At 37.4% G+C, this 25,502-nt stretch overlaps 1 long non-coding RNA gene across 1 annotated transcript; it reads left to right on the top strand.

The window, feature by feature from the left end:
* Positions 1 to 11,725: 11,725 nt before the first annotated feature.
* LOC122141728 lies at positions 11,726 to 12,953 on the top strand. The gene is made up of 2 exons (XR_006158040.1): positions 11,726 to 11,761; positions 12,796 to 12,953. It is a non-coding gene; the product is annotated as an uncharacterized LOC122141728 (long non-coding RNA).
* Positions 12,954 to 25,502: the final 12,549 nt, after the last annotated feature.

The following is a 25,502-nucleotide window of genomic DNA, read 5'->3' as shown; positions in this document are numbered from 1 at the left end:
ACATTATAAATTAAAAAGATTAATAACTTCTGTAACAAATGTAGCTATTGCTCATTGTGAATGTTAATACATTAACTTCTAGGGTAAATAATGAATCTTGTGTAAAGGGATATCTATGGGTCTTTATGGATTCTTTTACACTTTTAATCTGTGTAAAACTTTTAACTTCATATATTTTCAGTATTGGATGTGTATTTAAATGTTAAGTTATTTTGTTATGAGAAAAGAAGTTATTTAACCTGTTATTATGACCACTTTTTTTTTTTAACTGATGATCTAAATTTCCAATACTGTGATTAAAAGCATGAGAAATTAATCTCAACAGGAAAATTTGATGCCGGCATATCCCTAGTTCTTATATTTACACATGTTGGAGGCGCACTTACCTGTTTAAAAAGATGTTGTTCAGCATTAGCTTATTATTGTGTACATTGAAATTTTATGAATTAATGCTTACATTTTTGTAATCTATCTCTAAATGTTTGTTTCTCAAGGGATACATTATTCTTTTAGGGGGTATAAATCAAAGATATAAAAACATATATTTATATAGACTGACTTTGTGGCTTGTGTTTTAGAAAATCTAAACTTTTTTGTAATTTTTGACAAAAGTGACATTGTTAGAAAGGTCTGGCAGTCAAGGGTTCTATATTTGTCTTTTGTAAGCAAGTTGATTGATTTATGACAGAAAACTGCATAAAATAAATTCAGTAGTTTGGGTGTAACCAGTCTTCAATTTTGATATAGTGCCCAAAGAAAATCTCACAGGAACCACAATTTTTGTGATATCAACTTCAAATTTGGTACATAAATTGGTTAGACATATGGCTTTGATTTTATAGCAATTTTAGAGTGCAACATATTTTATAAAATGTATTTTATATAAAATTCAAAAACAATTTAAACTTAACTTATGTGTCTTCTTTAAAAGAATGGTTTGCCCTTTTTAGCGTTAAAATAGTATATTGTTACTGAAATGAAAATTGATCATTAAACAAAACACTCCGTTTTGTTGCCTCACCTATCAGAGCAGAGTTTCATCCCTGTATAAACCTGAGTTTGTGTCTGAAAAAAAGACACTTTACTTTCTTTTTATTAAAAAGTGGACTTTTTTGTTAAGTAGACTACAGAATGGCCTGAAGAGAAGCAGCTAAAGAAGCTAAAGTCTTTTTCCCCTTCTTTTTTTCTGTGAAAATGCTCAGGCTTGCTCAGTAAATCAATCAAGAGAGAGAGATCTGTTTCATTCATTTTCAAGTAATTATGTATTATTTTACCAATAACTATTATTGCTCATTTTATTGTCTAATGATGCTACTTCTGAAAAGGCCTACGGTTCTTTTCCTTGTACTGTGGCTTCTTTATTTCTATTATTCTTTATTCGTGACTACTCTAATTTGCGCTGACCTTGGTATATTGTGATTGGTAGATAAAGTAAATGAAATGTCTGTGTTCTTTAATTTCCACATTGTTAGTAAATCTCTCACAGAAATTTCCATGCCCATGGGCTTGAAGTTTTGGAGTGCGCACTTCGTGCTAATTGCCCTGTTTAGTAATACTAGCCCTTAGTCTGTTATCCCACATTAAGCATTTTGCTGTATGGGAGGAAAAAGTGAATGCGATTTAGCATTACTTTCATATTTCTGGTCATCTGCTTGCCTTATAAGCTAGTACATTTTATTATTACTCTATAACAAATTTGATCTTTATTATAATACATTAAAGCCATATTAAGTATTTATGGCTTTCTACAGGAAAAGAAAACACTTAACAAGAAACTTTGGGCATTGTATTGGTATTCTGCCATTCTGTGGTGTTGATTGCAAGTGGCGTCACGCGGGTAGTGGAGAGTGCGGGTGGCGACTACCCAAGTTTTATTGTAATGCTTTTTATGTTTTTACCTGACTACTGTTGTAAAATTAATAATAATAATATTAAAAAGATGGCAAATTACATCACTTACAGAAATTCAGGTGTCTGAGAGTGCATGTGCATGTCTGCAGGCAGATGCTATTGATATATTCAGACTCAAATGATCTGTTTCTACCACCAAACACTTGACCAAAGTGCTTGTGCAAAATCACAATAGTCAAAAAATAAAACTGATTTAAAAACATTCTCAACTTTTTAAAATCTAAAAAGAAAACAAGTGGGTTTTTCAGAAGAGCTTTTTAAAACCAATAAAAAGATGGGCAGCTCTAAGGTGTGTGCTGGCAGGTTGTTACACAGTCTAGGTCCCATCACCAAAGAGCTTTAACCCCTTTGGCCATTCCATCATAAATAGGTTTTGATTGCCTGATCTTAAAAATATAAGTAGGGCTATAAGTTTGCAACAATTCCAATAAATAATGTGGGGCAAGGTTGTGTAAAATATATATATATATATATATATATATACAGTACAGACCAAAAGTTTGGAAACATTACTATTTTAATGTTTTTGAAAGAAGTTTCTTCTGCTCATCAAGCCTGCACTTATTTGATCAAAAATACAGAAAAAAAAAATTAATATTGTGATATATTATTACAATTTAAAATAATTGTTTTTAAATTTATTATACTTTAAATTATCATTTATTTCTGTGATGCAAAGCTGAATTTTTAGGATCATTATCACATGATCCTTTAGAAATCATTCTAATATAATGATTCATTATCTCAAAGTTGGAAATTTTTTTCAGAACATGTGATACTTTTTAGGATACTTTGATGAATAAAAAGTAAAAAAAAAAAAAAAAAAAAAAAGAAGCTATGTTTTTTAAATATAAATATTTTGTAATAACAATATACACTACTGGTCAGTAATTTGGGGTCAGTAATTTTTTTTTATTCTTTTTTTCAAATAAAATCAATACAAGGATTTTATTCAGCAAGGATGTGTTAAATTGATAGAATATATATTATTAGGAATATTTTTTTTATTTTTGAATAAATGCAGTTCTTTTTAACCTTTTATTCATCAAATATATTAGACAGCAGAACTGTTTCCAACACTCATAATAAATCAAGAATATTAGAATGATTTATAAATGATCATGTGATAGACTGGATGTTACATGTGACACTGAAGGCTGGAGTAATGATGCTGAAAATTTAGCTTTTGCATCACAGGAATAAATAAAATACAATATTACAAATAAAACCGTAATATATAAACATTTGACCATTTTGAAAGATTTTTTTGCATTTCATCACAGATCAAATAAATGCAGGCTTGATGAGCAGAAGAAACTTCTTTCAAAACATTAAAAATAGTAATGTTTCCAAACTTTGGTCTGTACTGCTATATATATATATATATATATATATATATATATATATATATATATATATATATATATATATATATATATATATATATACAAATATGAATTTTAAAATTTATCATAAAATCAACTGGGAGCCAATGAAGAGCTTGCATAAATGGGGTAGCAGGATCATATTTTGCGACCTTTCTGTAAAAAGGGTGGCAGCAGCATTTTGGACTAATTGTAAGCTTGAGCGACCTGGGACTTGTATCTGGGGAGATGCCACAATACAAAGAGTTACAATAGTCCAATCAATAGGTAATAAATGCTTGAACTGACTTTTATTACAGCTCAAAAATTGAAAGTGCACCAGAGGATCCACACTGGGAGAGAGAAATGTTATGAATGTGATGAAGCTACCAAGGTTCCTAACACTTTGATTCAAAAACTGACAGGCTTTCCAGGGTAGAATTATTAAATTTTAAATTGTCAGATGGACCAAAGACAATAACCTCAATCTTTGAGTCATTTAAGGTTAAAAAGTTACTAGCCAACCTACGCTTTACCTCATCATGCAAATAAGGTTTCTTTAGCTGAAGGGTAATTTCTTTTAATAGGCAGATAGATCTGGGTATTATTTGCATGAAAGTGGAAAGATACACCATGCCTTCTCAAAAATCAAACCTAAGGGAAGCATGTAGAGAGAGGAAAAAGCAGAGGTGCTAGAACAGATCTCTGTTAAATATGATTCAAACCAATGCACAAGACTGAGCCTTTAAGCCCCAAAACAGATTCTAGTCTGAACAGGGGGCAACTTCATGCATTTTCTCTGATCGGGATGGCTATCCGATGGTGAAAAGACCAGGTATAAATGCTCTCCCAAAAACACTTTGAGATCTTGATGGCTCAAACCACTTCAGGAGCTGGTCTGGGCCACATTCAGATGAAACTGCACAGAGATGTAAATGCATCTTGTTTTTCTGGTAACCCACATATGTAAAATTTACTCCTCCCAGAATGAAAAAAAATAAAAATAATAATAGTAATAAACAGATGAGAGTGTTTTTATAAGCTGTATCATATGTTATAGTCAGATATGACAGCGCTAATGCAAAACATAGGCTATCGCAGCAGATGAGTTTCTGAGTATCTCTTCAGCAAACCGATGCATAAACTGCTGCAAATGTAACTTAATGTAAGACGCAGAAGCCCAACACACTCCTGTTCTTCATTAAGGAGAAATTAGTGAGACTAACTCCTCTTTCCAGTGCTGATGCTCTGATCTCTCCTGTTGCTGTCTTTGATCTTAAATTAGCTGATAATTACTAAAAAATGCAGCATGTATTTGTTGCTTTTGTTTGATATGAACCCCATTAAATTTGCATATAGAGATACAGAGAAAATGCATGGAGTGACCAGGTGTAAAGAAGCCCTCAATGTTTTTGGTCTGAGGCTCAATAACATTATCAGAGCTGCTGGAAAACTGTGTAGATAGTTAAATTACCACATTAAGCGCATTTAATTGGTGTCAGCAGACTTGGACAAACTACACAATGAGCTATTGTGGCATTAAAAGATATAACTATTTATTTTATGTTTTTAAAGTCAATTAGAGATTATTCTTAACAAAATGGGAATATAACGTGAATGAGTAAAAACAGTTTACAGTTAATTTACTTTAAAAGTTATATTTTGGATGAAAACAGGGAGGCTTGAGACTATAGTCCCATAGACTGCCAAATAAATAACAGTGTCAAGGTCCAGGAAAGTATAAAAAGCATCGTCAAAATAGTCCATCTTCCATCAGTGATTTAACTGAAGACGAACAAAGCTTTTACAGGTTTGGAACGGCATGGGGGTAAGTGATTAATGACAAAATTTTCATTTTGCGGTGGAGTAACCCTTTAAGTGTTCCCAACTAGAGGCGACAATAGCAAGAATCCAGAACTCCATTGGTGACAGAATAGAGAAAAAAACCTTGGGAGAAACCAGGCTCAGTCGGAGAACCAGTTCTCCTCGGGCCAGACGAACCAGCAGGTTGTTCCATGCTGCAGCAAAGTTAGATTGTGCAGAGGACTCATCTGGTTCCCGCAGTCTTTTACCCGATGGCCGTCTAGGAGACAAGGTCTTCACTGGGGATCTGTCTCTGGGGCTCATATAGTTGTCCTGATCTTCGCAAACATTCAGGGCTGTAGAGGTCATCTCTAGGTGCTAATCCAGCATCTGGGTTGGATACGTACTGGATCCGTGTGACTGCAGTGACCATCCGATCTGGATACAGACTGGATCTGGTTGCTACACATTCGTGAACCTCGGTACATAAGAAAGAAACAGAAAATAATATATTAGCTCGTAGATGCCATTCTTCTTATGATGTAACAAGTGCATCAGGTGTTATGGGAAGTTAATGCAGCCTAACAATCCTTTAACAGATCTGAATATTAGAATTGTGTTAGTGTGTTATGTGTAAGCCAGGTTAAACAGATGGGTCTTTAATCTAGATTTATACTGACAGAGTGTGTCTGTCTCCTGAACAATGTTAGGTAGATTATTCCAGAATTTGGGCGCTAAATAGGAAAAGGATCTGCTGCCCTTAGTTGATTTTGATATTCTAGGTATTATCAAAGTTCCAGAGTTTTGAGAACACAGCGAACGTGGAGTACTATTCTGCCCTACAAAGCAAAAAGGCAGTAACTGAATTTTTGGTCAAAAATTAGTTTTTGTCATTTTCATGACATTCAAGGCATCCTTTGTTATATGACAAAACATCTTATCTGAAATGTGTGTCGTTTTGGAGAAAAATGGTAGTTGTTTGTACAGTAACTGCAAAAAGCCCTAGTGAAACAAAGGATGAGTACAGTAACATCCATTACTGTATTCTTGTTATGTTTTACCTAACAAAAAATAACCGTGTTGCTGCGCAGTGAAGTTACTGTTTCCATGGGAACACACACAGCTGATTTCGCGACATCCTCGCGAGTCACAGGATGGTTTTTACATTTGCGATTTCACCCTTCTAACTTCACACAAATTTTGTTTGAGATGGCACAAAGCCAAAGAAAGAAGATGGTCGAACTGGCGTTGAAAAGAAAATACCCGGAGAATTGTAAGTAACAGTGACAGATTAAACATTAAGAGGCTAGGCTATCACAATATAAGCACTTGTAAGCTGTCAGGGCGGGACTTCCTCTCAGAGGTCCATTCAGATAGCTTATGCTAATTAACAGGCAATGTTTTAAATAGCTTTGCTTACCTGCCCCTGATCCTCCCTGCTCCCAGTTGTAACTTTATCCTCTGTAACTTCACATCATCGCCGATGCCATGTCATCATTTTGTTGATCATGTCACAAAGTTATAATCCAACCAGCGGTGGAAAATATTCAATACTAGAAAAGCACTCGGTGAGCACTAACCTCTGTCAAGGTAGCCTATAGGTCACTGAGGCAATAATTCCAAATGTCCCGTGTTCCAGATCACCACCAAAATGTAGTCATCTGGTCCTTATACCCATGTTGTCCGAAAATGTCATCCAAATCCGTAGAGTACTTTTCAAATTATTTTACTAACGAACAGACAGACAGAAACAGCACCAAAAGATAACCTTTGGCCGGAGGTAAAACTTCTAAAGGCATCAGGCTATCCCATAACATCCAAGCAGCCACCGTGATCTTCTTCGCTCTTATTAGGCTAAATTACATGAACGGCGTCTTCTTTTTTCATAGGCTAAGTTAATCATTCACGGCGTTGTTTGTCCAGCAGGAGAATATAACTGTCCATAAACACAGCTATCAGTGTAACGTGACAGGTGTTTCAACTTAAAACACACTCTCTTCACAGCCGCTGTTTGAAGACTATGTCCGCTGGTTAGAGCAGTTAGCGAGTTGTGAGCAAAACTGACATCTTTCTCTTTTAGTAAGCATCCATGCTTTCAACAAAAAACAAACTTCCGCAGGTATTTACTCCCCCTCCCTCTCCCCCCTTAGCTCTCAGACTCAAACACATTGGTTCCTGTTCCTAAGCATTTATTTATTGCACGGCTTCTTCTTCTGAATATAAAATTATATGTTTAATTTGGATTCCCCTAATTATATTAAAATGTTGTCCCTCTGCATGACTGCACGCTTCTATGTTTTATCCTATTATTTGTAGGCCTAATGTAAATATGAAGCCAGTTGCGTTTTTTGTGTGTTGGGCTTTATTTCGTTCTTTATTTTCATTGAGGGTGCAAAATTATTAATTTATTATTGTGTTTAGCCTAATTCATGCATTATTTTGTCATATATATAATATATATATATATATATATATATAGATTATAGATCTATATATAGATCGATCTATATATATATATATATATAATCTGTAATCTATATACAATCTATTATTAAATGTATGTTTACTAATTTGAAATATCTGTCCCATGTATTTATTTCATTAAGTACTTTGTGTTTATAAACCTACTGAAACAGATACTGCACCATATAAAATCAACTTGTTTATCTTATTTATCATCCTAAGAGTTTAAAAAAAGCTTAGAAACACTTAGAACACAATTATTTTTCCGTTTTTGCTCTGTTGAATTGGAGTTTAACTTGAGGCTTGCCTATATTGCTCCAAAGAAAAAGTTGTTTTGGAGTGCTTTAACATTAATGTGATTTGTAGGTATAGCAGATACTACATTACAGATACAGAAACACCCCCAGACACACATTAATCTAATACTCACAAATAATAATGTGGTCCTAAATAAATGGTCCCCATTTGGACCTTGATACAGCTTAGCAATGTGAGACTTTAAGCAGCCTGTTTCAGCAACAGAACAGCTTCCGGGTGGAAAATATTGACCTAAAATGGTCAAATTAGTTTGGGTTTGGTATATCCATGTTCAGGAAAACAAAATGGTTCCAATTATTTCAAAACAGTGTATCTAAGACACCCATAGCCCAAGTTGTGGCAAATAGTTTTTTTTGGAGAATCTGTAGTTACTGCCTTTTTTTCTTGGTATGGTGTCACGTTTTTGGTAAGTTATACAAAGCAATAATACAGTAACTGCAAATAGGGTAAAATATCAAACTAAATATGAGGATTGATATGTACAAAGAATAAGCTAATATAAAGTAACATAACAGCAACATGTCCAATAATCTACCTACAACTACTTAGGCTGGATGACAGGATAACTTTTAAGTCATTTTTCTCAGTTCTGCACTCTGCGTAGTTACTGCCTTTTTGCTTTGTAGGGCAGTATAATGCAATAAGAGTACTGGTAACTTATCAATGTGTACTGAGGTGCTAAATCTCAGGCGTGATAAGTAATTAGCAAGATTTAAAAGTCTATACTATGTTTAATAGGGAGCCAGTGCAGTGTTGACAGAACTGGGCTAATACAGTCATACTTCCTGGTTCTAGTAAGAACTCTAGCTGCTGCATTTTGGGCCAGCTGGAGTTTGTTTATTAAGCGTGCAGAACAACCACCCAATAAAACATTACAATAATCTAACCTTGAGATAATGAATGCATTAATGTTTCTGCATTTCACACTGAGAGCCATAGGTTGGCAATTTAGACATATTTTTTGAGATTGAAAAAATGCAGTTTTACAAATGCTAGAGACATGGTTTTCAAAGGAAAGATTGCTATCAAATAGCAATAGCACCTAGGTTCCTAAATGATGACGAACAAATTGAACAGAGCAGCCACCAAGTGTTAGACAGTGTTTCTAGGTTATTCCATATGGAGGTTTTAAGGTCCGATAATTAATACCTCTGTTTTTTTTCAGAATTTTAGCAGTAAGAATTACTCATCATCTGTTAGTTTTTTTCAATGGGGGGGGTCTGTTTTCGACGGACCGCAAAGAAATTTAGAGCTGAGTATTATCAGCATATAGTGAAAGCTAACACCATGTTTCTCGATGATATCTCCCAAGGTTAACACATAAAGCATGAAAAGCAACGGTCCTAGTACTGAGCCTTTTGGTACTCCATAATGCACTTGTGATCAATCTGATACCTCATAATTTACTGCTATGTATTGACGGCGGTCAGATAAGTACAATTTGAACCATGCCAATGCACATCCACTAATGCAACAAAGTTTTCTAGTCTATTCAAAAGAATGTTGTGGTCAATAGTGTCGAACGCAGCACTAAGATCCAATAGCACTAATAGAGAGATACAACCACAATCAGATGATAAGAGCAGGTCATTTCTGACTGAAAAATCTCACAGATGTAATTTTTCTATAAGAAAGAATATAATTGGTGAAAATACTACCTTTTTTAATATCTTTGACAGAAAACAAGATTTGAGATCGGTATGTAATTAACTAGTTCTTTGGGGTCAAGTGATATCCTAATTTTTTTTTTTTTTTATGAAAGGCTTAATAACAGCCAGTTTGAAGGTTTTGGGGACATATCCTAACGACAATGACGAATTAAAAATAGTCAGAAGAGGATCTATGTCGTCTGGAAGCACCTCTTTTAGGAGTTTTTGATCGAGTTTATACAATTCTTCCACTCTGTTGGTTTAGATAATTTAACAAGTTTATACAATTCTTCCTCTCCTATAGTAAAGATTGAGTGGAACTGTTCCTCAGGGGATCTATAGCACACTATCTGATGTGATACTGTAGCTGATGGCTGCATGGTTACAATTTTATCTCTAATACTATCTATCTTGGAAGTAAAGTAGTTCATAAAGTCACATTACTGCTATGCTGTTGGGTAAATATCCAACACCTGATGATGCTTTATTTTTCATTAATTTAGCTACTGTATTGAATAACGTACATTGGGTTTGTTGTTTTTTCTTCTAAAGAGACAAAAGGTAATCGGTACAGGTAACAACTCTTTCAGTAATTTTTAGTGGGTATCTAATACACATGATGTTGGTTTTGAAGCAGTGAAAAGTTTATTTAGCTCTTCCTATTTTAATAGTTGTAAAGCACTGGAATTTTTTTTTTTCGGGGGTGATGAAAGAAGCTGAGATACAAGACCCTGTAGATTCTACATTTATTATTGTATTTCTGATGATATCTATTTTTTCAGTGAAGTAATTAATAAAGTAATTGCTACTAAACTGTAAGGGAATGTTTAGTTTGGGTGACATCTGATTATTTAAATCTAGCCACTTTGATAAATAAAAACTTTGGATTGTTTTGGTTATTTTCTATGAGTATGCAGATGTGCTAGACCCTGGCTTGCTTTTAATACCTGTCTGTAGCTGGACACGTTTTTTCCAACGCAATCCAAAACCTTCCATGTTTTCATATCATTCATTTTGCACTCAAGATTAACTTGTTTCTGTCTTGAGAGCATGGGTGCTTACCGGAACCCGGTGGAATCTAATTTTTTTTTTTTGTTTTTTTGTTTGTTTTTGTTTTTTTAAAAAAATACTTTTAGAAATTAAGAAAATACACTTTATCTAAGAAAAAACAAAAAAAAAAAAAAAAAAAAAAATATATTATATATATATATATATATTATATATATATATATATATATATATATATATAGAAGATATATATATATATATATGATATATATATATATATATATATATTATATAGAGATAATATATTGATTATTCTTTTATTTATTTATTATATATGAATAGATATATATAGTATTTTTTTTTACATTAGATTCAGTTCATTTACGTTTCTCTTTGTAGGCTATTATTTAACCTGAATACTGCTGGTAGACATTACTGAAAAACTTGCATTGTTATTTCAATTGTATGTTTGTTTTATTTATTTTTACTGTTTACTTTTGTTTGTGCTTTGTTTCTGTTTTCTTATTGTATTATTTTCTTACATAAATGTTATGTAAGTGATTTGGCTCTAATACTGCCTTCACAATGGTACAATTTCTTTGCTATAAATGAATTTTATTTTATCATGGCAATATCACAAAGCCATGTTATTTTTTGTGTGTTTAAATTGATTGTTTACTTCTTACATTTTATTTGCAACATGATTATTGTCTGCTGATGTTTTTGCATCAGCAAAAACTGTTTTTCTTATTTAAATTTCTCAATAAAGCGTTTTAAAAAATTGCCTAATAAACTAACTTATAATTCCACCCCACACATGACTGACTGTCCTTCTGCATCAGTAACTGCTTTACCTTATGTTTGTTTGATATGCTGTTTTATAGATGTTTTAAATGGATTTTGGCGATTTTTTGATAAAACACGGTTTGCAACATTTTCACAAGGCAATAACAACAAAACCCGCACATTTGCTACTCAAACCCTGTCGCGCTTCGGCGGCCGGCTGGAAACTGAGGACTTGCCAACATGCCGTTGAGCTCGGCTCTCGGTGATGATGACGCTAACCACTCTATGCAAGCTCAGCCAGCGTCTAGGTCAGTCTAGTCTGTTCATTCACGCGGCTTTCTTGTGTTTACACAACCCAACCACGTTTATTTAAAGGTAATTTCTGCCTTGTTCTCGTCGGGTTTTCAGCGCTATTCGTGCCGGTCTGCGGATAAAACATTTACAACAGACAACGAGCATGTAAGGACAATTTGTTAGATCTGAGCGTATTTCTGTTTTAAATGTAACTTAGCCTTTGGTTGTTTGAATTGTTGTTCGCTGCTTGTTGAGCCACCGTAGAACATATTTAAACAACCATATACCCAAATACCCTCAGTAGATAGTAGATATATTAAAGTTTGTTTTTTTTCAGACATACCAAAAAGATGTGTTAATGATATAATTACATAATTGCTGTGAATACAGTTATCAGAAATTCTAACAATGTGTAGATTCATTATACGCAAAAAATCTAATAAAAAGGTTGATCAATATGTTGTCATAGTGTATATATTTACATTGTCTGGTATTCCTTCTGTATCATATTATGCAAAATAATCATATTGTTTTAAATAGAGGTGCAGTTTTATAGTCTTTCAGCAAATATCTTCACACAAATAATCAGTTTCTATCCACAAATACTTATATTTAAAGTAAGGTGATGTGCTGCTGATCCCATGAATGACTTTGTTTTATGAGTTTTTTTTAGTCTGAAGCTCATCAATATTATCAGCTGGCTGAAAATCCTCTTTATTTCATGTCAATAGATCCTGTTTTTCACCTCATATGCTAATCACATCACATCAGATAATTTAATCATCAAACAAATCATATTTCATTCAACACAACAAAACAAAAAAATAATGTGACATTACAAGATATATAATAACTACATTAATTTCATTAATCTGTAATAACCATGCCTTTTTTTCATATAAAACAAAAAGCTGAAACGACATTAACAAAAACAAAAAATTGTTAAATTCAAACTCAGTTGTACCTTGCAAATTTGCAAAATTATATTTCTATGTTTATTCTTTCAATTCAATTTAAATATATGAATGAAATTTGTAGAAACTAAGAAGGGATACCGTTTTTGAATTAGTATAAAACACTGTAATTAATTTACTCAAAAGTTACTTTATGAGACGAATGGATAGGCGAACATCAAGAGTTAAAATGTGTGAATTAGTGTAAATACATACTCAGTAACTGATTTATCTTAATTTTGCCAGACCTGCTCCTCCTTCAGTGAAGCTCCTCCCATAACAAACACATCTTCAGTGAAGCTCCTCCCATAACAGTATTATCTTCCGTGAAGCCCCTCCCACAACAAACACATCTTCAGTGAAGCTCCTCCCACAACAAGCACCCACCTCAGTGAAGCTCCTCCCACAACAGTATTGTCTTCATTGAAGCTCCTCCCACAACAAACACATCTTCAGTGAAGTTCCTCCCACCACAATCACACCTCAGTGAAGCTCATCCCACAACAGTATTACCTTCACTGAAGCTCCTCCCACAACAGTATTGGTGAAAGTGCTGCTCCTCCCACAACAAGCACACCTTTCAGTGAAGCTCCTTTCCCACAACATCACACCTTCGGTGAAGCTTCTCCCACAACAAACACACCTTCGGTCAAAGCTGCTCCTCCCACAACAAGCACACCTTTAGTGAAGCACCTCCACAAAACAATCACACCTTCAGGTAAAGCTCCTCCCACAACAATCACACCCTTCAGTGAAGCTCCTCCCACAACAAGCACACCTTCAGTGAAGCATCAGGAAGAAGTGAAATCTGCAGAGACAGAGTTTATTGAAGGACGGAGAGAACATGAGAGATCCAGAACCCTGCAGAAGTCAGACACACTGAAGAACAAACCAGGATTGGTGATTATTTTGATCTTTCATCAGTGGGGGCTAAAGAACATTAAGGTTATAAAGCTTCAAAAACCGTTTGTCATCATTTTGATTTGGTGTAATACAAAAAACTATATAGAGCTGTGCAATAATATAGATGAAGCAGCAAATTATAAGGTCACTTTCTATAAACTTCTGAGTTGATTTAATATAGTTAATAGTTCTCACTATAGAAACGTAATGTAAAAATTAAACGTAATAATAGAAAGATCAACATACCTCATTCATGGGAAAGTTTCAGGGGACATGTATTTTAAAAAATGCATCATTTTTATTAAGATTGTAGAGCAATCACTTTTATGTCCTTTTTACATTTCTCTGTGATGATGTACTAAATATTAACATTTTACTTTAATTTCAGAGTTATTGAAGAAAAGAGAATGAGGAAAAATGATGATGAAGAGGAGGAGAAACATCATGTCAAAACGAAGAAAAACCTTTGAGTCGCTCTGAGAGTTTCAGACAAAAAAAGCTAATTTTAATGGTAGACAGGAGTATTCATACAGGAGAGAAACCATTCACTTGTGATCTATGCGGAAGGAGTTTTACACAATCATCAGTCCTTAAGAATCACATGAGGATCCACACTGGAGAGAAACCATTCACATGTGATTGGTGTGGGAATAGTTTCACAAAATCTTCAAACCTTAAGGATCACATGAACATCCACACTAGAGAGAAACTGCATGAATGTGATCAGTGTGGAAAAACCATTTTTTGAGCACTTTCAAACCTGAAGAGTCATCTGAAAGTTCATACGAAAAGAGAAACCACATTCATGTTCTTTGTGTGGAAAGAGTTTTTCAAAATCTGCAGAGTTTAAAATTTCATCAGAAGATACATACTGGGTGTAAAAGATTATATGTGCTTCGAGTGTGAGAAGACTTTTATTACAGCTACACATTTAAAACAGCACCAGAGGGATCCACACGTGGAGAGAAATTTTATGAATGTGATGAATGCAGCAAAACATTTTTGAGGGCCTCAGACCTAAAGAGGCATATGACAGTTCATACGAAAGGAAACCACATTCATGTTCTTTGTGTGGAAAGAGTTTTTCACATCTGCAGAGTTCAAAAGTTCATCATAAGAGACACACTGGTGTGAAAGATCATATGTGCTTTGAGTGTGAAAAGACTTTTTTAACAGCTTGAAAGTTTGAAGCAGCACAAGAGGATCCCACACACTGGAGAGAAACTTACAAGTGTTCACACACATGTGACAAGAGATTTTCAGTCAGTTAAGAACCCTGAAAACACATGAGAGGATCCCCTACTGGAGAGGGAAACCTTACAAGTGTTTCACACTTGCGACACAGAGATTCAGTCAGTCATCACAGCTGAATTCACATGAAAAAGGATCCACACTGGAGAGAAACCCTTACAAGGTGTTCACACTGGCGACAAGAGATTCGTCAGTCATCACAACTGAAATCACATTGAAAAGGATCCACACTGGGAGAGAAACCTTACACAGTGTTCACACATGCGACAAGAGATTCAGTCAGTCTTCACAGCTGAAATCACATGAATGCGTGGATCCACACATGACCGAGAAATTGATCACTGCACTGTATGCGGTGAGAAGAGCTGTTCAGTCATTTATCTGATCTACAACAGACCATACAAAATAACATTCACAGCGCAAGTAGGGATCACCTTCATATCCAGCAATTGCAGGTGAGATGACAATAATGCCAGCGTGGGTGTAGCAAGTCTGCCCTGGGCCCCATATGAAAAAAATATACATATTATTGGTTTAACGTGGGGGCCGCCCCTCCAAATCAGTTAACTTATCTTGTCTTTTCTAAGTTAAAATAATGTTATGTGACTTTTCACAAGCTGATTGATTGCCGGTATAAATGCTTGAAAATAATCCTTTAACATTTTAGTTCATTCATTATGTAGTGCGCCAGCCGCCCAATATTGTTATAAGCTCTGTGCTTTGGGTGCTTTATGGCTTTTAATGTAATACAGTCTCATTCTTTAAGTTCTATCGATTTTATCATGAAATACAAAACAATAATTAGTTCGGCTTGCTTGGCTCCATCCTTACGGTTTTTCCTAAAAATGATTATTAAAACTTGGGAAAATCCCCATAGACTTGACACTGATGGAATGTTCAAATGAGCCAAGACACTACAAACATCCAGCTGTACCAAACATTCAAGTTTAAAACGCAACACGGAAGCCTTCATTGGACTCAATTAAACTTCCCTTCTATGTACTATTTTTCTAATCAATTTAAACGTATGTTTAGCTTAGCTCAACTCTATATTTGACCTTCCACTCTAATATTTCTAATATTTCTAATCCATCTAAATCATGCAGCAACTTGCTAATGCATGCTAAAACAATTGTTAAGAATCAATCTTTATTTTGGACCCTCCTAACTCTACCACTTTCGAATCTATTTGATTTTCTACTTCATACTAGTTTTCTTCTTTAAAAAAAAAAAAAAACACTGGCTTTCTATTTTTTTCTATTCTACTTTTTCTTTCTTTGTGTGTGTATTATATATATATATATATATATAGATATATATATATATATGCTAGCACACATGCTAAATAACACACTCCCTATCATGCTAGAAACATGCTAGTACCACCCTAATCCATGGGGTGCAATCTCAATCAGCTCCCTAGCTCTTCGAGCTTGGGTATCAGTAGATCGTGTACACGAATTTCGGGCACTGGTAAGTTTCCTGATCACTGTAATTTGGGGACAGTGATCACTCGAATTCCAGTGACCTGATCATGTACAACGTCAACGGACAACATAGTAGAACGGCTCTGCAGTCATTTGGCCTCCTTGTTAGTGCGTTCGCCTCCCACACCGGAGACCGAATATTATGTGAATATTATGCCGAAAATGTTGTAAAGAACTTGTAATAGAACGACATGTGTTTTTTAAAGAAAGAATAAAAAATGAATATCAAAAAGAGATAGGGTCCTGTCTGTTGTTTGATTGCCACTAGCGTCAGTTGCTAGGTACCTCTTGAGATCAGGGAAGTAAGGTTTACCTGCACAGCACCATGCTTTTCACTTGAAAAAAAAACAAGGTGAATGAAAGAACAGAATGAAGAGGAGGAGAAACATTGTGTCAAAACTGGAGAAACTGGAAAAACATTGTGTCGAAAACTGGAGTCGCTCTCAGACCAAACAGAAAGATTTAAAGAAAAGAAGAGACAAGAAATCTTTTACCCGCACTCAGTGTGGAAAGAGTTTGACAAGCAAACAGAGTCTCTCATTCACATGAGGATCCACACTGGAGAGAAAACCTTACACGTGATCAGTGCGGGAAGAGTTTACACAATCATTCAAAACTTAAGGAGCCTAGTTCAACATATGAACAGTCGCACTGGAGAGAAAAAAAACATTTGTGGGCAATTGAATGTGATCAGTGCCAAGAAAAAACATTTTTTGTGGGCTTCAAACTTTAAGGAGCACCTGAACGTTCAATTCAAAGAAAATAAACAGCATTCATGTTCTTTATGTGGAAAGAGTTTTTCATTGCTACAAAGTTAAAAAAAATCCCATTAGAAGATACACACTGGTGTGAGAGAAACTATGTATGCTTGTAAATAAGAGTATATCATGTGCTTTGAGGTTGTTAAGAATTTTAATTATAGCACAACAATTTGTGAAGCAGACCAGAGGGATTCACACTAGGAGGAAAAAAAACTTAATGTGGTCACAAGTTGGAAACAAGAGCATTCAGCAGTCAGGAACTTTTTTTCACTGAAAAATACATGAGGAGAGAGCGATTCTATCACTGGAAAAAACCGTAACGTGTTCACACTGTGAAAAGAGATTTCAGTCAGTCAGGATCCTGAAAAAACAAGAGGGATTCACACTGGAGAGAACACGTATTACTGTACTGCATGTGAAAAAGAGTTTCACACTCACTCATCTGCTTTACACAGACATACCCACATAGCAAAATGTGCTTCTGGCCCAGATCCGGGCCAAATAATCACTTTTCCCTCTGCCCAAAGTACTGCAAAGAGGAATGACGGCCCTGAAGTGGCCCAGAAAACTGGATCAAAGGACTAGGCCACACCTGGCATATAACGCGGCCCGAATCTCAAGCCAGTTAAATCACCCTTAATGGCCCTGAACCTGGGCCAAAAAAAAGGGTTTTATTATTGGTGCCAATTCTAATCCTTATTTAAAACCAGAATCCCCCAATCTGAAGCCACACCTGAGCACTTATATAGCCCAGACCCAACCCAGAGCAGCAAGCAGAGAGGTTAGTTTCGGCCCAGATCTGGCCCACATCTGGCTCGCATGGCTTTCACAGATATGGGCCAATACTATATATGCTGTCTTATCTCGCGGGGGGAATACAGAATCTTAATATTCAATATTCTTGTTGTTTGTGTATACTATATTGCTGCTGTGTATCATTTTAGTGACATGCTTTGGTACACACCAACAACTATGCCAATATAACAGTAATACATTAAACCGAATAGGAAAACCTACAGCCTTAAAACTCAACACATCATGTTAACTTTGCAATAAAAAATACGTATTGCATTGCATTGATTTGTTTTTTTTTTTATAAAGAAACAAAACACAAACAATAAAGAAGGGTGTATAAAGTAAAGTATACAGTCTATAAGAGAAACGAACTAACAGATAGACACCGGTTCACAGTAACTGGTAATTATAATAATTTATTGCAAGATGTTTCAACGGCCAAGTGTACCACAGTAACCCAAAATGACGATACTTCGCAGTTGGCAGTCCTCTCTGGCAGAATATAATAGTAGTTACTGCGAAAGGAGTCAGGGCATACATTTAAGTTGTCAAACGTTGTTTAAAACACCGCTGAAAATACTATCCCGATCCACCCTCCGTCAAGGTGGTGCACATTCTCATTCAAAACACGCCAACACGGGAAAACACGGCATGTGTGCACAATCTATTGTTGAAAACCGGTGAGAGCCACATGATGCCGTTGATATCGCTGCCGTAAAACCTTGTTGATAAAACTTCTTAACGGACATCATTTTGTCATGAATGCTCCAATTAGACTTATTCGCGCTCCCTTCTAAGTATGACCGTGAAAACCATGTGGAGGACCATACTCTAGAAAGCCCTGACACACAGTTTACAAGTCTCTCCTTAGAAGTGTGTTTTGATAGACAGTGTCAAACGATTGCCACTGGGATCTAATAGTACCAGCACTGATACTTTTGCCTGAATCAGAATTTTAAACGAATATAATTTATTATCTTTACGAGCACTGTCTCTGTGCTGTGATGCTGTCAGAAACCAGATTGAAAATTGGGAAGTTATTATTATTACTTCAAAGGTGACATATCATGAAATTCTGACTCTTTCAGGTTTTAAGTGCTATAATCAGGTTTTTTTTTTTTTCCTGGTGCAATCTACACCAACGCTGCAGGAAAACGTGAAAAAAGACCTTAACCCAGTAACTTTGTTTTGGGTACAAGCCTTTTTCTGCAAGTGTCTGAGAAAAACGAACACGCGCTTCTGATTTCGCCATCCCTTGGTCACGTGGCAAAGGGATCTATATTGATAATACTGTAACATCTTGGGGGTTAGATAGAAGACACGGTATAGACGGTGGGTTTGATAACTACAATAACGTTTACTGAAAAAAAACAGCCAAAAACAACAGCAGACGCACGCCCCATCGTGATCAAGAAAACCAATTCACCAATACAAGCACATTTCACAACATGAGAAACCCAAGTCTACTACATGCCTCCCACTGTAAGTTTACTAACTGTTTACTAAAATAAACAACCTTAACTCATTAGGTCTTTCTTGAACCAGGAACAGTCCCTCAACTATGTTTTTTTTTTTGGGCCCCCACCCCCCCCCACCACCCCCCCCCCCCCCCCCCCCCTCCCCCCCCCCACCCCCCCACCCCCCCCCCCCCCCCCACCCCCCCCCCCCCCCCCCCCACCCCCCCTCCCCCCCCCCCCCCCCCCCACCCCCCCCCCACCACACCCCCCCCCCCCCCCCCCCCCAACCCCCCCCCCCCCCCCCCCCCCCCCAACCCACACCCCCCCCCCCCCCACCCAAATTTAACACCTTACCAGTTCAGTCTCTTGGGGAGCAAGGGCACTTCATCTTACAACTGCTTTCGGGGGTTCATGGTGCAGGTCTTGTGAGAATCTGCGGCCGTGCATTCATGAGGAACAATGACTCTGAGACCCACCAAAACACAACCTTGATCTGCATGACAGCTTCATGCTTCCTGACAAAGTACGGTTTTCAGGCTTTTCACTCATTCAGGTAATTAGGCCATTCCATTCATAGTATAGCTCCAAACCTTGATCAACAACCGGATCTCTGCTGGGTGCTACTTTGATGTCCTGAGCTGTACTGGCAACTCTTCCACCATGTGAGAAGTAGAAAATGTTTGGATTCCTGTGCGGTGTTGTCCAACTCAGTCACGGGCAAGCTTGGACATAGCAGTCAGCATTAAGGTAGTCTGACGCACTTCTTGTTATTCTAGCGTCATAAACTGTAAAGACCATCTGAGAATCAACGCCCCAGTTGCGCTGCATGCCGCAAAGCTGCCAAATGTAGGCACCGCTGATTTTGGACCCAAAATAGCCAGAACGTGTTGTGATCAGTGATGAGAGAGGTAACTGGGCAATCCATTATATAATACTAGTGAAAGAAATTCATCACTCAGTAGTAAATGATCGCCCAGCGCCTCTTTTTGTCTATTTGGGCATACCGCTTGCTCGGCTCTCAGTTAAGAGCTGTGCGGCGCGAGGAGGTGAAATGCAAATGGTCTCTCGTCACCATGGTCAATCCACATGAGAAATGACTGCCCCCACCCCCCCCGTACGGGGATGCGTCACATGCCAATCTCAACGGCTTCTCTGTTGTCATAATTGTACCAGAACCGTGTGCTCAGTAACATCTCTTTACCTTTCTTGAAGGCTTCCTCACATCCAGGTGTCCAGCTCCATTTTTACTCTTTTTTGTAACAGAGTGTGCAATGGTTGTAGCACACAAGACAAGTTTCAGAGAAAGCGGCCATAATAGTTCAACAGCCCCAAATAAGCACGCAAACTCAGAGACATTTGGGGGATTTGGGGCATTTACAATAGCCTCTACTTTGTGCTGAGTGTGGTGCAGGCCTTCCAGGTCTATCCGATGCCCCAAATACTCTACATTGACTGTTAAAAATCTGCACTGTGCCAATTTTGCTCTCAAACCATAGCGTGGCAAGCAGAGCTCAACACTGCATCCAGCTTTTTTAAGTGCCAGAGCTTTGTGTCGGCTGTGAAATCAAGATGTCATACCAGGAAACAAGTCACCCCTTCTTGCCCTTGCAGAATTGGTGGTCCAATCACTGATTGAAAAATTGATGGTGCGCTGGAAACCCCATAGCTGAGACGATGGTAGCGGTACAGTCCTCTGTGAGGATTAATGGTTAAATACTCTTCGAGTCTTGTCCAATCTCAACTGCTGGTAAGTATGAGAGAGATCTAACTTTGAAAACCACTTCCCTACTGCTAGGGGTCGCAACATAAATCCTCAGTGTTGGGCAGAGGGTAAGGTCTCTACTTCCAGCTGGTTATTTATGTGACCCTTGTAATCTCCACAGAGCGAATGGATTTATCGGCCTTCGGTTACAAAAACTACTATCGGGGCCCCCCATTTGCTACGATCCACTTTGGAAACCTATTCCCTCTTTTTCTAACCTGTCCAGTTCATTTTCCACAGCCTATTTCAATGAATATAGCACAGGGCGGGCTTTGCAAAAGACTGGCCGCGCATTCGGCTGCTGCATTCTTTATTGTTGCTCTAAATTCCTCTATGGCACGGACCTTCTCCGAAAACACCACAGCGTGGCGCCGTTTGCAGCACTGCTTGTAATTCGGGTCGCCAGGTTTAGTACCTTTTTTTCGACTGTGAAAAATATTCCCCTCCAGTCCAGCTTTGAGCTTCTCCAAGCCAATTTTCGCCAAACAGAGCAGGCCTGTCAACCTTTCACTATGATGAGAGGCTTTGGGGCAGCGGCTTTTTGGTTCCCACTTACTGCACTGATGCCTGTGAACATAGTCAAAACGAAGGGGAATTATTTCTCCTGAGTATGCTTTTAATATGATGTTGGTTGGACTTTTCAATGGGTAAATGCGAAAAACTTATTTGGTGCAACACTTCAGATGCAAGGGGACACTGCCGCACCAGTATCCAACTGCATGCTAATGTCCTCATCACACACTTTCACATTAACTTTAATGCCTCCATCCCCACTGGATGCCATGTAAATTGTAAAGACCCCTCTAACGGGTCCTCTTCACTGTCTACATTGTGATCATCCGTTTCCACATACTGGGACCCTGGCGGTCTGTCTCCTATTTCAAACATGCTCTGGAAATATGCCCTGTCTGGGAGCACGCATGACATTTCTCATTTTTTGAATCGGCCAGTCACTGAGGTGAGTGTCACCCTCCCCCACAATGGTAGCATCTCTGTTCGCTGTCCCCTTCCTGATAATTTTTCAGGTTTGGATATCTCCATTTCCCATGTCTATACTGGCGTTGTCCCTTGCTTCCAAGATATGATTTAGAGGACTTGATTTTACAGCTGGCAGCCTGTACTTTTCCCCAAGATTTCAAGAGAATTCTTCGCGACGCCATCTCCATTGTCAACGCTATCTCACATGCTCGGGCAAACGTTTAGCTCTCTTTCACCAGTAATTTCCTTTGAATCGACTCAGCGGGAACAGTCCACTCAACCAGACGATCTCTCAATGTGTCATCTAAGTGAGTTCCATATTCACAATCCTTCGACAATTGTCTTATTGCCACTATGTAATCCATCACTGACTCTCCTTCTTTTTGATCACGTTTTTGAAAACAGAATCTCTCCCGCTATGACCAAAGGCTTCGGCTGATAATGTGGATCTTCAATGCGTCAGTCAACTCTTTATACGTCATTTCTGCTGGCCTCTTTGGTATGACCAAGTTCTTCAGCAGTCCATAAGTTTCTGGTCCAATGCACGCTAAAAATACACTGACCTGTTTTTCTGCTTTTATTTCGTTTGCCAATAGACATATCCATGGAAGGATGATGTAAGGACTGCGAAATCCTCCCGAAAAAAGAACCTCCTTGAACTCTTCCCCTCGTCCTATTAGCACCCATCCTCGTCGCCAATGTAATATCTTGGGGGTTAGATCAAAAGACACGGTACCGGAATGGTGGGTTGAAATAACTCAATAAACGTTTACTGAAAACCAACAGCCGGAAAAACAACAGCAGAATACACCACTGCTCTGCAGCTCACTTTCCGAGCTTCCCCCTATCCCCCCCCCGAAGCACGTGATCCCCAAGAACCAATCACATAACAGCATTTCACAACATGAGAAAACCTAGTCTACTACTACAAATATTATTGCCCCTTAATCTGTAAGGTTGGGATACCCACGGCGCGCGTCATTTTGTTTTCGTGTCGCAAAAGCAACAACGGTGTACCAGCTCTAATGGCATGGCGGAAAGTTTGAGCAAAACACGCTAACTATTCTGTCTTTGGCTGCACAGAACACTGTTTAGAGTCCCAGCCTCAGAGGAGACAAGAGAGCAGTGCATTTATTTACTGTATATTGCTGCTGCCACACAGATCTAAAATAAACATGCAATTTATTTCCTAGCAGGCTTCAATCTTCATTTAGACAGTAATAACCCCGCTGTTTTTGTAACGCGTGTGCGTTTGTTAACGTACAACTTGTGTGTGAAATGAGACTTAGTTTAGTACTCACATGCTGTGACAGCCCGCTTTCTGTCTGTGTGCTTTGGATGTGTGCACTCAGAAAAACTGTATATCAGAAGTTTTAACTCATATGGTTTAAAACGCATGATTTCAGCGCAATAAACATGATAATCAGAACCAAAACAGATGTTTTTACCAGGTCTGAGCTGTAATGGCTCAGCTCTATTCTGGAAAAGGGGACGGGGAGCAGCAGCAGCTCATCTGCATTTAAAGAAACTGGCCCTAAAAATAGTGTGTTCTTGCTTCCACTCAAAATAGGCATTTTCAAAATGATATAAAAAATGACCTGTGAAGTGTTTTGAGCTGAAACTTCACAGAAACATTGTGGGGACACCCGAGACATATTACATCTTGTAAAAAAGGGGGGCATAATATGTCCTCCTTTAAGGAATCACTTATATTATAAACCTCTGGCACTGTCTTATATAAATTTATCTATATCATGCTACACCCAAATTGCATGCTTGTAATTTTTACTAAACAAAATTTCAGACTACTTCCTTGATATTTGAATAATGAGGTAGGTCTATTCAAGGTTTTGGCAAGGGTTTTTGTTTTTAAGTTATTTATGAACCTAATTAAATACTTTGTGTACTATATGCATTAGTACATTGACTATGAATTTCCTATTAAAAGATATTGTGTTATTAGCTTCCTATTAAGTTAACGTTGTAGAGATTATTGGGCCTTTGAGGGCTAAATGCGGCTTTGCTTGTATTTATTGGTGAGATCTAGTGAAATAGATATATTTTGTGTTCAATAGTAAAATAGGGTCGTTTGTGATAATACAAGCAGGGAGCCCTTGAGGCACTTGGGGAGGCACTGCCCCCTTGATGCCCCCCATGGTGAGGGCGGCCTGGTTCCCACTACAGAATATGGGATTTGTGTCTATTATGTTTAAAAAAAAAACTTAAATGTTTAATAACATTATAATTAAGTAATAATTGGAAGAACAATGTACCTCACTCCAGAAAAGTCATCAAAATTAACAGATATTTGTTTAGCAATTGTCTACTTTCCATTGTTACATCAGGATTAATTACGGATGAATCACTGATGGCAGATGGACTTTTCTGACGATGATTTTCATACTTTCCTGGACCTTGACACTGTTATTTATTTGGCAGTCTATGGGACAGTCTCAAGCCTCCCTGTTTTCATCCAAAAATATCTTAAATTGTGTTCTGAAAGACGAACACAGCTTTTACGAGATTTGGAACGACATGGGGGTAAGTGATTAATGACAAAATTTTCATTTTGCGGTGGAGTAACCCTTTAAGTGTTCCCAACTAGAGGCGACAATAGCAAGAAACCAGAACTCCATTGGTTACAGAATAGAAAAAAAAACCTTGTGAGAAACCAGGCTCAGTCTGAGAACCAGTTCTCCTCGGGCCAGACGAACCAGCAGGTTGTTCCATGCTGCAGCAAAGTTAGATTGTGCAGAGGACTCATCTGGTTCCCGCAGTCTTTTACCCGATGGCCGTCTAGGAGACAAGGTCTTCACTGGGGATCTGTCTCTGGGGCTCATATAGTTGTCCTGATCTTCACAAACATTCAGGGCTGTAGAGGTCATCTCTAGGTGCTAATCCAGCATCTGGGTTGGATACGTACTGGATCCGTGTGACTGCAGTGACCATCCGATCTGGATACAGACTGGATCTGGTGGCTACAGTGACCTCGGAATAAGAAAGAAACAGACTAATATTAGCGTAGATGCCATTCTTCTTATGATGTAAAAAGTGCATCAGGTGTTATGGGAAGTTAATGCAGCCTAACAATCCTTTAATAGATATGAATATTAGAAATGTGTTAGTGTGTTATGTGTAAGCCAGGTTAAAGAGATGGGTCTTTAATCTAGATTTAAACTGACAGAGTGTGTGCTGTCTCCTGAACAATGTTAGGTAGATTATTCCAGAAATTTGGGCGCTAAATAGGAAAAGGATCTGCTGCCAGCTTAGTTGATTTTGATATTCTAGGTATTACCAAATTCCAGAGTTTTGAGAACACACAGCGAACATGGAGTACTATAATGGAATAAGAGTACTGGTAACTTATCAATGTGTACTGAGGTGCTAAATCTCAGGCTTTATAAGTAATTAGCAAATTGTTTAAAAGTCTATACTATGTTTAATAGGGGAGCCAGTGCAGTGTTTAACAGAACCGGGCTAATACAGGCCATACTTCCTGGTTCTAGTAAGAACTCTAGCTGCTGCATTTTGGGCCAGCTGGAGTTTGTTTATTAAGTGT

Source organism: Cyprinus carpio, chromosome B22 (assembly GCF_018340385.1).
Source record: "Cyprinus carpio isolate SPL01 chromosome B22, ASM1834038v1, whole genome shotgun sequence".
Classification (NCBI taxonomy): domain Eukaryota; kingdom Metazoa; phylum Chordata; class Actinopteri; order Cypriniformes; family Cyprinidae; genus Cyprinus; species Cyprinus carpio.
This window is presented reverse-complemented; position numbering and strand designations above follow the sequence as displayed.